The sequence below is a fragment of the Ovis canadensis genome, chromosome 2 (genome assembly GCF_042477335.2).
Source record: "Ovis canadensis isolate MfBH-ARS-UI-01 breed Bighorn chromosome 2, ARS-UI_OviCan_v2, whole genome shotgun sequence".
Lineage (NCBI taxonomy): Eukaryota > Metazoa > Chordata > Mammalia > Artiodactyla > Bovidae > Ovis > Ovis canadensis.
The window spans coordinates 220985156-221000609 of NC_091246.1; the positions used below are offsets into that span (position 1 = coordinate 220985156).

General features: G+C 37.2%; 1 protein-coding gene and 1 pseudogene across 2 annotated transcripts in view; both read left to right on the top strand.

Moving 5' to 3' along the window:
* SPAG16 (sperm associated antigen 16) overlaps window positions 1-15454 on the top strand; it is a 1117670-nt gene that overhangs the window by 337601 nt on the left and 764615 nt on the right. The gene's annotated exons all lie outside the window — the stretch shown is intronic.
* Window positions 12921-13054, top strand: LOC138434949 (U2 spliceosomal RNA; annotated as a pseudogene).

Here is a 15454-nt window from a genome sequence, read left to right on the forward strand (position 1 = left end):
TTCAATCCAGTGAGGGCCTGAATAGAACATGAACGTTGGAAGAAGGATGAATTTGATATCTCTGCTTGACAGGGACATTAGTCTTCTTTCGCCTTCAGACATCTGTGTTTCTGGTTCTTGGCCCTCCAGAACTGGACATGGACTTACACCATTGACGGCTCTGGGTGTCAGGTTTCCCTTCTTAAACTGAATTCCACCACTGGCTTTCCTGGTTCTCAGCTTGTGGATGAGAGATCCTGGGACCTCAAGAACCAACCACAAGAGTCAATTCCTATAACAAATCTTCTCTTAAGTATATCTCTCTATATTATATTTGAACTGTCCTTTGGAGAACCCTGACCTAATATAAATGTCATACAATGGTAGGAATGAATTTTAACAATATAAACCATATAAACCTGAGCAATTTAAACATAAACAATTAACATGAAGATAAGTTTTAAAAATAGAAAAGAAGTTTTAATAATTAAGATGAAAACAAAGGAATGAAAAACAAGTTTCAGAAGGAGCTTGAGTGAGGGGAGAGAGAGAACAGAATGAGAAAGACCCATAAACAGATATAAATGTTTAGCAAATCCTACTTTTCACATTGTGTATGGTGGACTCTTAGTTGTTTATTATGCTACTAAAAAGGGTTGAATTAATAAATGCAGAGGGCCATGTATGGACCAATGTTGGAAGTGTTACATGCCAAGGCCTATGAATGATCACATTCTATATACCATAGCATGTGACAGAAAGTGCTATGTGTTTATTCTAGGTTGTTATTTTTCTAGGGATCGGTTCTTTCTTCTCTGTTTTGAGCCCTCCTTAGGAAAATGCTAATACCTTTCTCCATTTGTTTAGGACTTAGGTCTAGCTGCTGGCATAGCATATATGGAGGTGATCTGTAGAGTGGTGAATGGTGCATTTACTCTGCTCCTGTGGGTCTTTGATTAACAACAGGCAGATTTAGAGTTCCTACTGAGGCACCAGAAGGAAAACATCTCTGCTCACCCATCTCCTTGTAGACTCCTACTCTTAGTTGTGTAGAGAACCTTGTAGCTCTTCTCAAAGCTCTAAAGGCCGGCTGGACTAGAGATACCAATGAAATGTGTAGCAACTTCACCCAACTCTGAGGAGCTCTGTTGACAGAACTCTTAGGACCCATCTCAGCCTAATCTAAACCATGAGTCTAGATGGCTCATCCCAGGCCCTAGACTCTATCTGCCTGGACAGGTACAAGTCATGTCCCAGTGATCTTCATTAGGACCAAAGGAGACCTGACAGCTAAGTTGCCTCCCCTAAATAATTCCTCCCTTCCTGCAATCACACCTTCCTGGCTCATAGGAGGTGGACTTGCTGGATTTGAGAGTATAAAGGAGCCAAGAGATTTAAACATTGCTATTTTCCCAGAAATGCCTAATCTCTGAAAAAATTCCTTTAGCTTGGCTACTGTTCTCATTGAATTATCAGCACAAAATTTCAGAAAATTTCTACTTTACCTTTCTATCTGTCCATTCACTCATTCATTAACCATTTTTATTTTCTTTCATTTGATAGACTTGAATATTTTTTGATTTAGACTTTATAAAAAAAGGAAAGGAAAATATCCAGGAATAGCAAGTGAAATTTTAACATTTACAGCTGGCAGAGCAGGTTTGAGAATAACTTTGTGAGTGACTACAAAGGGTGTTAATTAGGTAGCAGGTGTTTTATCACCTATGTCTATTTGAAAAAAAGTTCAGCACAGATGTAGAAAGCTTAAGTACATCTATAGTTTGTGTAACAAAATTCTATATTCATTGGGTTCCATCTGCCACACAAACCTCAAACCGCACTTAGTGCCAGCCAATTAACACCTTGACTGAACTATAGACCACCTGCAGCTTCAGCAATGTAATGAATTCACTAACTCTCGCATAAAAACTCATTGTAATGTCTAGATTAAAGCAACATAATGAAAAGGGGAAATTTTTCACACTTCTGCTTTGGTATGTAACAGTCACACACACACACACACACACACACACACAGAGGCTTGCATGTTTGTTGTCTCATCTCTACTTCTCTCTTCATTTATTCATTGTCTCAGTTATAGGATATTTGGTCAAAAGCCTTCCAAGCTCATAAACACACAAACTGCAATAGAAAGGGGCACTATATCCTATCCCCTCAACTCAAATTTGAAAGATCTCAGGCAAGTACTCAGATGTGCTTAGCTTAGGCCAGATGCTGTTCTGAACAGAATTAGGTATCCTGGATGATCCAGTTTGGGTTTTTATTTTTTAATTAATTTATTTATTTATTTTTTTATTTTTAAAATTTGTTTTTTTATTTTTTTTTTAATTTTTAGTTTTTTATTTTTTAAATTTTAAAATCTTTAATTCTTACATGCGTTCCCAAACATGAACCCCCCTCCCACCTCCCTCCCCATAACATCTCTCTGGGTCATCCCCATGCACCAGCCCCAAGCATGCTGTATCCTGCGTCAGACATAGACTGGCGATTCAATTCTTACATGATAGTATACATGTTAGAATGCCATTCTCCCAAATCATCCCACCCTCTCCCTCTCCCTCTGAGTCCAAAAGTCCGTTATACACATCTGTGTCTTTTTTCCTGTCTTGCATACAGGGTTGTCATTGCCCTCTTCCTAAATTCCATATATATGTGTTAGTATACTGTATTGGTGTTTTTCTTTCTGGCTTACTTCACTCTGTATAATCGGCTCCAGTTTCATCCATCTCATCAGAACTGATTCAAATGAATTCTTTTTAACGGCTGCTCCATAATAAAGAGAACTCCACAAATTACCAGAATATAAAAAGGCCACCCCAAACGCAGCAATATAACCAAGATGAAGAGACAGAGGAATACTCAGCAGGTAAAGGAACAGGAGAGTTGCCCACCAAACCAAACAAAAGAGGAAGAAGTAGGGAATCTACCGGAGAAGGAATTCCGAATATTAATAGTGAAAATGATCCAAAATCTTGAAATCAAAATGGAATCACAGATAAATAGCCTAGAGACAAGGATTGAGAAGATGCGAGAAAGGTTTAACAAGGACCTAGAAGAAATAAAAAAGAGTCAAAATATAATGAATAATGCAATAAATGAGATCAGAAACATTCTGGAGGCAACAAATAGTAGAATAACAGAGGCAGAAGATAGGATTAGTGAAATAGAAGATAGAATGGTAGAAATAAATGAATCAGAGAGGAAACAAGAAAAACGAATTAAAAGAAACGAGGACAATCTCAGAGACCTCCAGGACAATATGAAACGCTCCAACATTCGAATTATAGGAGTCCCAGAAGAAGAAGACAGAAAGAAAGATCATGAGAAAATCCTTGAGGAGATAATAGTTGAAAACTTCCCTAAAATGGGGAAGGAAATAATCACCCAAGTCCAAGAAACACAGAGAGTTCCAAATAGGATAAACCCAAGGCAAAACACCCCAAGACACATATTAATCAAATTAACAAAGATCAAACACAAAGAACAAATATTAAAAGCAGCAAGGGAAAAACAACAAATCACACACAAGGGGATTCCCATAAGGATAACAGCTGATCTTTCAATAGAAACTCTTCAGGCCAGGAGGGAATGGCAAGACATACTTAAAGTGATGAAAGACAATAACCTACAGCCCAGATTACTGTACCCAGCAAGGATCTCATTCAAATACGAAGGAGAAATCAAAAGCGTTACAGACAAGCAAAAGCTGAGAGAATTCAGCACCACCAAACCAGCTCTCCAACAAATTCTAAAGGATATTCTCTAGACAGAAAACACGAAAAGGGTGTATAAACCCGAACCCAAAACAATAAAGAAAATGGTAACGGGATCATACTTATCAATAATTACCTTAAACGTAAATGGGTTGAACGCCCCAACCAAAAGACAAAGACTGGCCGAATGGATACAAAAACAAGACCCCTCTATATGCTGCTTACAAGAGACCCACGTCAAAACAAGGGACACATACAGACTGAAAGTGAAGGGCTGGAAAAAGATATTCCACGCAAATAGAGACCAAAAGAAAGCAGGAGTGGCAATACTCATATCCGATAAAATAGACTTTAAAACAAAGGCTGTGAAAAGAGACAAAGAAGGCCACTACATAATGATCAAAGGAACAATCCAAGAAGATATAACAATTACAAATATATATGCACCCAATATAGGAGCACTGCAATATGTAAGACAAATGCTAACAAGTATGAAAGGGGAAATCAACAATAACACAATAATAGTGGGAGACTTTAATACCCCACTCACACCTATGGACAGATCAACTAAACAGAAAATTAACAAAGAAACACAAACTTTAAATGATACATTAGATCAGTTAGACCTAATTGATATCTATAGGACATTTCACCCCAAAACAATGAATTTCACCTTTTTTTCAAGTGCTCATGGAACCTTCTCCAGGATAGATCCCATCCTGGGCCATAAATCTAAACTTGATAAATTCAAAAAAATCGAAATCATTCCAAGCATCTTTTCTGACCATAATGCATTAAGATTAGATCTCAATTACAGGAAAAAAAACTATTAAAAATTCCAACATATGGAGGTTGAACAACACACTTCTGCATAACCAACAAATCACAGAAGAAATCAAAAAAGAAATCAAAATATGCATAGAAACTAATGAAAATGAAAACACAACAACCCAAAACCTGTGGGACACTATAAAAGCAGTGCTAAGAGGAAAGTTCATAGCAATACAGGTATACCTCAAGAAACCAGTTTTGGTTAGTTGCCTAATCCTATGGCCACAAGAACAAGAGTCCATCCTGACCGCATGAGAGAAATAGCTGAATAAAGAATTCGGAGGTTGGAAAAAGATAACCTAAATAAACAGTGTAGGACAAATGACATGTTGTTAGATATACAACAGAAATTCCTGATTATCACTTTTGAAAATAAAATCTGCATTGCTCACTTATAAATAGTAAAGTAGATTTTTCCTTTCATGCTGGAAAAAAATCAGAGAAAACTGAGATACCAGTTAAAATATTTATAAGCAGAAAATTGACACATTGAACAGTGAATTTCATGACACCTTACCTAGCGGCAACTTGCAGGATTGATCAGAGGAGAGAGAGCTGGAAAAATAAGACACTATTGTGGTTATCCAGATGTAATGTTACAAAGGGGGTAGAGTTTGAGAAGGATCAATTTGTGTCTCTACTGGAAGGTTCACAATGAGGGGTTAGATAGGTGATGACTAGTCTATTCATGTTGCCTCAGTAATTGGAATACCTATGAATGGATTTTTTTTTTCTCTGTTCATCATGAAAAATCATGCAGGATTCTGGAAGATGGGAAACATGAAAATAGCAAAACAAATTAGGGCAAATTAGATTTCACTTTGCAGAGCTCGTTTCATTAAGAAGATCATTGTAGAGTTAGTTTTTCATCCAGTTATTCAGGACTCAACACCAGAGAACATTCTTAATGAAAGGGCCCAGGCACTATCATGACCTTACATATTATCATTCCATCCAGATCCATCTATAAAAAGAAAATAAAGGTTTCTGACTCTTATTATATTCTGTTCTCAAGGGGAAAAAGGACAGTTTTTAATTCATGTCTAGTAAAAATTAGCTTAAAATCCTTTCCTTACTGTGAAATGGTATTTGAATAAAGGTAAAAGACCAATAAAAAAAAAATCCCTGAAAGGTAAGTGGAATAAAGAATTTGTGATAGAAATTTGACTATATGCAATTTGTAGAGCTGATTAAATAATCTCTATCTGTTGAGAAGCAAAGATGGATGTAAACTAAGGGTGAACAAAGATGAGATGGAACCCAGGCACAGGTGTTGCAACCCATAAGAATAGCCCAGACATGTGTTGGTTCTCATTGCCCCCAACCTTCATGACCTGCAAGAGGAGCTGGCACCATTTGTCTCTGAGCTAAACACATATCTGGCTCAGAAATTGGAGTAGAATCCAAGGGAAGGTGGATCAAGTGTGTACCTGACAGCTATTAATGCCAAAGAGATGAGCAGGTAGATTGATGACAATGTGTGTGGCCTACAAAAGCACCTGGGACCCTGCCCTGACATTCTGAGGGCAACAGTTCATATGACTACTACTTTAGTTCTGCTCTTGGAATCTGCAGGAAAGGGAAGAATAACTTCCTAAGTAGGAGTGGAAAGGATGCCTTAAATGGCAAAGCACTCTTGAGAGAATTTAGGAATTGTCTGTCCCAATTTCATCTATGTTTGACCATATGTTCTCATCCTAATTGTCAGGGTCCCATTCCTTTGGAATTGCCCGAATTTTGTCAAAAATGTTCTTTTGAAATATGGAATTATTTTTCATTGTAATTCAGCCATTGTGATTAGGCTTTGTATTTGGTTTCCAATCTGTCAGACCTGAGGGTACAGGTGATAAGGATTTCTCTTAGGATAGCTTTGAAAGTTATTAGGTCCCTTATGTGGACTTCAGCTAGGAAAGTAAAGCCCTGAAATAATTTCCTTTGATATTTACCAAATACTGTATCAAGTAGATTGGAATCACCTGAAGGTTGCACATGTGTGCATGTATGTAAACATGCTCATGCACACATGCAATTTGTTACAAGGATTTGACCATACACAACTATGCAAATTGGTTACAGTAGCCTCCGTAAGCCTATTAATTTCTCATCTGATGCTGGAGCTTGAAGTATGATTGGAAGTTAGGAAGGAAAAGAAGAAAAGTGTAAAATGAGAACAAAAGTTTAAATCCACGTGTGACCTGAAGCCCAAAGAGACAGACTGGAACATGTGTCAGTTCTCTCTTTCCAATCTTGATGGTATGGGAGTCCTGCAGGAGAAACTGGTGCTTCCTTCTTGAAGGTAAGCCCAAACTTGTCCCAAGGATTTGAGATGCTAAAGGAAGATTCACGGTACGGTAGAGAAGTCATAGGCTCATCTGCTGCCCCATGGCAGTCAGTGGAGTCAGCAGATGAATGACAACATGTGTGAGCTACAGAAGCACCCCCTTGTCTCTGCCCCAACCTTCTTCCAGTCACAATAAACATGGCTGCTGCTTCACCATTTTGCTCCTCATCACAGGAAAAAAATTGTTTCTTGTGGCAATCCCTAACCTGAAACAAGAGGGAAGGAAATTTAAGAAAACATAATTTAGTTTAGGCAAGTCCACATATTACTAAGCCATGAGTTATTGTTAGGCCATTTCTATATTATTTGTGGCCATGTGTATATAATTAATATTTCTGTTTGGTTTTGAAAATTAATTTTATCAATATTAATTTATTATGAGGTCAATCATGTAGAAATACCAGTGAGTTTTGGGTCAAATGTTTATCATTGGTTGTTTGAAATATTAACAAACTACAATTTTCATCATTTTTCCTCATCACTCTAAGCTCTTGAATTGGCATCTGAGTATCCCACCTCTTGCCTCTCTTACCACATCCTCCTGCTATACACAGGTAGTAATTAGCTTTGAAGATGTAATTCAATTCAGATAACTTGTGGTAATACTTAATTTTGTCATTCTAATTTACATAGACCAATAATTTCTTATGATTTTAAGCCTTAAACAAAAGTACTTTATCAATTGCTATTTATTGAACAAAAGGTATCTTTTAAAGAGAAAACAATGTATATATGGGCATATTCTAATATTTATCCATATCTCAAAAAATACAGTAATTTTGTATTCCAAAATAGAGCCAATGTCTTGTCATTTGTAGTGACATGGATGGACCTAGAGTCTGTCATACAGAGTTAATAAGTCAGAAAGAGAAAAATAAGTATCAAATAGTACACATATATATGAAATCTAGAAAAATGGTTCAGATAAACCTATTTGCAGGGTGAGAGGAGAGAACAGACATATGGACATGGAGAAGGGGCAGGTGGGATAAACTGGGAGGGGAGTATTTGCATCTACACACTACCATGTATAAATTTACCATGTGTAAAATAGGTAGCTACTGGGAACTTACTATATAGCACAGGAAGTTCAGCTTGGTGCTCTGTGATGACCTAGAGAGGTATGTTCAGAGCAGAGAGGAAGTCTCAAGAAGGAAGGGATATTAGTATATGTATAGTTGATTCAATTTGTACAGCACAAACTGACACAAAATTGTAAAGCAACTGTACTCCAATTTTTAAAAATGGCTTAAAAAATAAAAATAAGAGATATAATAGACCCAATTTCTCAAATTGGCAACCAGTAAATTCTTTTTTCTTTCTTTGGAGAAAATCAGAAAATTCTGATTAATTTCTGTCATGTAAAGTTTATTCTTTGTTTTGCATACATTTTCTTGAAGTATTCTATGAATAAAATATATAGTTCAATGTAGTCACTACTTCTTTTCCATTCAGTAATTGTTTATTTGACTATTAAAATTTCCTAAAATCTGACTTAAATGAATTACATTTTTGTAATATTCATTTTAATAGACCCACTTGATAATTTGAAATGGACAGTGAGAAAAATAAAATTTGCCATCTATAATATAGAAATTAATTAGTATACTCCACAGTACGTAATGGAAGGTTTTTTTTCATTTGTTAATTTAAGTATAGTTGATGCACATTATCACCTAAGTTACAGCTGTACAACATGTTGATTCACAATTTTTAAAGGATATATTCCGTTTAGAGTTACTATAAAGTACTGACTATGTTCCCTGTGTTACATAGTATACCCTTGTAGCTTAGTTGTTTCATACATAATAGTTTGTATTTTTAATCCCCTACTCCCATCTTGCCCCTCTCCCCTTCACTCTACTGTTTGAGCCACTAGAGAAGCACCAAAGTATTCCATTCAGTTCAGTTCATTTCAGTTGCTCAGTCATGTCTGACTCCTGGCGACCCCCTGAACCTCAGCACACCAGGCCTCCCTGTCCATCACCAACTCCCGGAGTCCACCCAAACCCATGTCCACTGAGTCAGTGATGCCATCCAACCATCTTATCCTCTGTTGTCCCCTTCTACTCCTGCCCTCAATCTTTCCCAGCATCAGGGTCTTTTCCAATGTGAGCTCTTCACATCAGGTGGCCAAAGTATCGGAGTTTCAGCTTCAACATCAGTCCTTCCAGTGAATATCCGGGACTGATCTTCTTTAGGATGGACTGGTTGGATCTCCTTGGAGTCCAAAGGACTCTCAAGAGTCTTCTCCAACACCACAGTTCAAAAGCATCAGTTCTTTGGCACTCAGTTTCTTTATAGTCCAACTCTCACATCCATATATGACCACTGGAAAAACCTTGACTAGATGGACCTTTGTTGGCAAAGTAATAATGTCTCTGCTTTTCAATATGCTGTCTAGGTTGGTCATAACTTTCCTTCCAAGAAGTAAGTGTCTTTTAATTTCATGGCTGCAATCACCATCTGCAGTGATTTTGGAGCCCCCCAAAATAAAGTCTGCCACTGTTTCCACTGTTTCCCCATCTATTTGCCATGATGTGATGGCACTGGATGCCATGATCTTATTTTTCTGAATGTTGAGCTTTAAGCCAACTTTTTCACTCTCCTCTTTCATTTTCATCAAGAGGCTCTTTAGTTTTTCTTCACTTTCTGCCATAAGGGTGGTGCCATCTGCATATCTGAGGCTATTGATATTTCTCCCGGCAATCTTGATTCCAGCTTGTGCTTCTTCCAGCCCATCTTTTCTCATGATGTACTCTGCATAGAAGTTAAATAAGCAGGGTGATGATATACAGCCTTGACATGCTCCTTTTCCTATTTGCCACCAGTCTGTTGTTCCATGTCCAGTTCTGTCTGTTGCTTCTTGACCTGCATACAGGTTTCTCAAGAGGAATACAACTATGGAATACTTAGTTGTATTCCATAGTTGTATCTAAGAACAGTGGGTGTGAACTTACTTCATATGTGTGTGTAGCTCAGTGGCATGTTAGGGATGGTATGTGATGCTGTTGAAATTTAGGATAAGGCAGCTACTCTTTCAGGAGCAGTAATTTTAAGTGGGGCTTTGGGATGATGATAATACTCTGTTCCTTGATCTTGCAGCTGACTCATAGGTCTTTTCAGTTTTGGAATGAGTGTACCTCAAAATTAATTTTTTACTGACTCCCCTTGGTTGATCAAATCCCATCAGCTGTGTCATAAAAATAAATTTAAATTATTAAAATTTGAATGTACCTAACCTTTAATCATATGTAAAATAAGTGGAGAGAACTTGGATCTAAATCAAGTTCCAATTTTATAAATGAAATAGAAATTGATTTAATGTGAGCTTTACATTAAAAAATACAAAAACTGTAATTTGGAGCCTATTCCAGAATTTCCCAGGTATTTTTATAAACTAATTCTGGGAGTTTTTAAATGAAATATGATTCTTCAGGTAGTACTTTGGACTATGTAGTCTTTTATTTCTAGTAACCAGTTATCTTCATTGAAATTAAATATTCGATGCAGGATACAGGATGCTTGGGGCTGGTGCACGGGCATGATCCAGAGAGATGATATGGGGTGGGAGGTGGGAGGGGGGTTCATGTTTGGGAGCTCATGTACATCCATGGTGGATTCATGTCAATGTATGGCAAAACCAATATAGTATTGTAAAGTAAAATAAAGTAAAAATAAAAATTAAAAAAAAAGAAAAATAAAATATCTTGGATATTGTAAACTCTCTTCTCCATTCTAACATGGACTAACATAGACTGCTACCACAGTCTAAAGTGAATATATTTAGGAAAAAAACCTTTCTTTCAAAAGCATTGTTGTTGTTCAGTTGATAAATCATATCTGATTCTTTGAGACCACACAAAATGTGGTATGCCAGGCTCCCCTGTCCTCCAGTATCTACCAGAGTTGCTCAAATTCAGGTCCATTGAGTCAGTGATGCTATCTAACCATCTTATCCTCTGCCACCTCCCTCTCCTTTTGCTTTCAGTCTTTCCTAACATCAGGGTCTTTTCCAATGAGTTGGCTCTTCACATCAGGTGGCCAAAAAAGTATTGGAGCTTCAGCTTCAGCAACAGTCCGCCTAACGAATATTCAGAGTTGTCTTTCCAATGAATATTCATCATGTCCTGCTATTATTTTATGAAAATGCTGTTTTGATCTATGCCATGTTTATTATGACTAGAATCACTTACTGGACAGATTTACACCGTGTTTTACCTCTATGAGTGTGGACGAGTCAGCCGTTGCAGTATGTTTGAATTCACATATATTCATATATGCCATTTTCAGTTTGTTTCCCCAGAGGGCAAAGAAAGATCTGTGGTTTTATTCACTGACAGGAGAGCCTGTGTGAATTACACACAGGAGCTGGTTGGTTACAGTCCATTTACAACTTCATATTAGTAATACCTTCTATTTTTAATAAGATAAATATTCTATGTTGTCTCCATGTTAATACATTGATTCTATTAAGCAAGTACAAGTGCAATATAGACTGTATTATGCTAACTGGTTGAATGTGTAGCATACACAAATACATATTTTTAAAACAACACTTAAAAGTCCCAAAAATATTAAGGATCTTTTTAAAATATGAACTTCAGAATCATACTTCAAAACTTCAAAGATTCAGTTATCAGTTTAGCCACTTATGAGTGGTAGCCTTGATCAAGTTACTTAATTCCTTTTAATTTCATTTCTGCTTAATTGCCTTGTCTATAAAGTGGGCGACAAATAATATTCACTTTGTGCTGTGCTGCGCTAAGTCACATCAGTCGTGTCCAACTCTTTGTGACCTCATGGATTGTAGCCCACCACGCTCCTCTGTCCACAGGATTGTCCAGGCAAGAATACTGGAGTGGGTTGCCATGCCCTCCTCCAGGATATCTTCCCAACCCAGGGACTGAACCCATGTCTCTTATGTCTGCTGCATTGGCAGGCAGGTTCTTTACCACTAGCGCCACCTAGGAAGCCTGATATTTACTTTATAAGGAGTTAAATGAGGCAATATATTTAAAATTTTACAGTAGTGCTTGACACATAAAAAGTATTCATTAAATATTTGTTGTTCAGCCCATCAGTTGTGTCTGTGACCCTATGAAATGCAGCATGCCAGGCTTCCATGTCCTTCACCGTCTCTTCAAGTTAGCTCAAACTCATGCCCATTGAGTCAGTGATGTCATCCAACCATCTCCAACCATTAATTATTAACTATAGTATTATTTTGCAGTGTTTTACAATGATACTGTGTATTTCACTGTATACATGAGAGCTTTTAAACCATGATATTTTCAATAATTAGGTATCATAATAATTGTGATACTTTGAAGTAAAATGGAAAGGTGGCCATCTTTAATTTTTATGATTTTATGCAGCTTTGGATGCTTTCAGTAATTTTTAAAAGTCCTTTCGGTAATGATTGCTACAAAGTTATTTGTTAGTTTCAGAGTCTTGGAAACTCTTCCTTGGAAAAATCTTTACTGAAAGAAAGACTGGTCATAGAAAATTTGCATTCCCAAATCTCTTTTTAAGACCAAAGTTTCCCTTGTGAATGGGTTACTGGCATAAACTAACCTTTATCAAGATAGAAAAGATATAGACTTGTATTCATACTTCAGTTGTTCGGTTGTGTCCGACTCTTTGTGACCCCCATTGACTGCAGCATGCCAGGTTTCCCTGTCCATCATCAACTCCCAGAGCTTTCTCAAACTCATGTCCATTGAGTTGGTGATGCCATCCAACCATCTCATCCTCTGTTGTCCCCTTCTCCTCCCACCTTTGATCTTTCCCAGCATCAGGGTATTTTCCAATGAGTCAAGTCTTCACATCAGGTGGCCAAAGTATTGGAATTTCATCTTCAGCATCAGTCCTTCCAATGAATATCCAGGACTGATTTCCTTTAGGATGGACTGGTTGGATCTCCTTGCAGTCCAAGGAACTCTCAAGAGTCTTCTTTAGCACCACAGTTTAAAAGCATCAATTCTTTGGTGCTCAGCTTTCTTTACAGTCCAGCTCTCATGTCGAAATCTCACATTGCTTCTCGGTCTTTTGGCTAAGATCAAGTGTAGTATTCATACTAGTTTCTCTATAAATATTTTAGAAGGAGAAAGACACAGTAGAAGAATTGGTAGAGTTTTCAGTATTCTCTTGATAAAGTTCAAGAATGAATCTCTTCACCTGGAATTTCTCATATAATATTTTAAAAGAAAAAAATGATATACCTCATGAATTAGCTATTCAGAATACATTCATATTTTTCCTCTTTGTCTATCATTACTTTGCAATATGAAAGCTTAAATACAGGGTTTCTTACATTTAGGGTTACTTCTGGATTTCCCCAGTGGCTCAGCAGTAAAGAATCCACTTGCCAATGCAAGAGACTTTAGAGATGTAGGTTCGATCCCTCAGTGGGGAAAATCTGAAGGAGGAAATGGCTATCCACTCCAGTATTCTTGCCTGGAGAATCCCGCAGACAGAGGAGCCTGGTGGGCTACAGTCCCTGTTGTTGCAAAGAGTGGGAAAGACTGAGCAACTAAGTACACACACAGGATTACTCATGCAACACATTTTTGGTCATGAGGAGGGGTTTCCTTCCTGTTAAAAAAGCTCCAGTTCACCAGGAGAAACTCTTCTGTCCTTCTTCCTTCTCTTGGTATAAAACCTTAATAAGACTTCAGTCTCATCCTGAGTCCTCTCTTGTCTCTGGTCCACAAGCTCTACTTTCATTTGCTTAATTAAGACACACTTTGTGCATAGAACATTCTCCTTAGTAATTCCCTCCTTTTGGTATCAATATGCTAGTTTCTTTCTTATAAAACAATACTCCCTTCCCATCTTCCCCAACTCCCCCAGACTAGATAAGGCTCCTTTTTTCCATATATTTCTGTGTAGTCTTCATCATACTTTTATGTATGTAAAGAAGTATCTGGCTACAAGCCACAAGAAGCAGGAACATCAATCCTGTTTATCCCCATGCCATAAGAGCCAACATTTAATGAGCCAGGCACTGTGGGACAAGCACTATATATGTACTAACTTACGCTATGTTCATTGCAACGTCCTGGTTTACACGTGGGGAAACTGAGGTAGAGAGAAGTTAGGTAGTAGGTGGGTGACAGAGAAAGATCAAATCCAAGCGGCTTGCTCTACAGCCTCTGTGCTTAATCAGTATCATCCACTCCCTCTCTAGAAATGTGCTGAAGAGTGGAGAGAGTCAGGGTATTTTTATGTGAAAAACAACACTAAGAGCCACTCTGTTGGGTAATTAAAGGACATTTTAAATAATGTTTAAAGCTTTTTCTGTACTATATTTATGCACTCTTCAATATAATTCATGTCAAAATGCATATTGATTTTATAATTTTCTTCAGCTACATCTTTGTTATTTTATGTTTAAAAGCAGTTGTTCTCAAGTATTTGAGTGCATGAGAAAACTAGAAAAATCATTAAAAAGTATATATTCTCAGGCCTCTCTCCTGGGTTTTCTGATTTAACAATATTCAGGTGAGGTCCTAGTAATCTTAAAGAGGAAAGTCTAACAGGTTAACTGATAAAGTGAGTTCACTGATAAACATTTCTATAATAAGTACTACATTAATGAATTTGATAAATGTAAACATTTTGTATTAATAATAATGATGGTGATAATAAAACTTCTGTAATTATAAAGGTAGGATATTCACATTATCAGATTTTTAAAATATAGAACCCTTTCTTGAAATATCCCAGTGGTCAGAGTTATTATCTTTATTTTTAGAGTCCTTCTGGATGATATGACTATAAAAGGTACTATGAGTATTAGAAACAAATTAAACTAATCAAGACTCCTCAGAAGTAATTTTTGATTCATAGAGCACCTGCTGGGCTTTTTAAACACACTTAAGCACAGTAAACAATGTCATCTCAAAATGATACAGATAGATTTTTTATTTCTATTCATGTACCAAAGTATTACAGTCAGATATTTATTCACTAATTATTGCACTCATTTTATCAATGTGCTGTTGATTGTATTTAACTTTATAAATAATCAAATTTATATAAAACTAATTGTCCCATGCTGTATTTGTGGTTTGCATTCATGCATGTACATAGGTATGTATATACGCGTGTAGGTCTGCATGTATGTGCTGACATATGTGTGCATGTATTTAAGTGGTCTTTGGTCCATTACAATGTTAGGTCTCTCATTGGTGCTTTGCCATTGTGTTTATATAATTTTATACATCACTTTTAATTTTAAATGTATGTTTAATGTGCATCAGTTCAGTTCAGTTCAGTCGCTCAGTCGTGTCCGACTCTTTGCGACCTCATGAATTGCAGCACGCCAGGCCTCCCTGTCCATTACCAACTCCTGGAGTTCACTCAGACTCACGTCCATCGAGTCTGTGATGCCACCCAGCCATCTCATCCTCTGCTGTCCCCTTCTCCTCCTGCCCCCAATCCCTCCCAGCATCAGAGTCTTTTCCAATGAGTCAACTCTTCTCATGAGGTGGCCAAAATACTGGAGTTTCAGCTTTAGCATCATTCCTCCCAAAGAAATCCCAGGGCTGATCTCCTTCAGAAT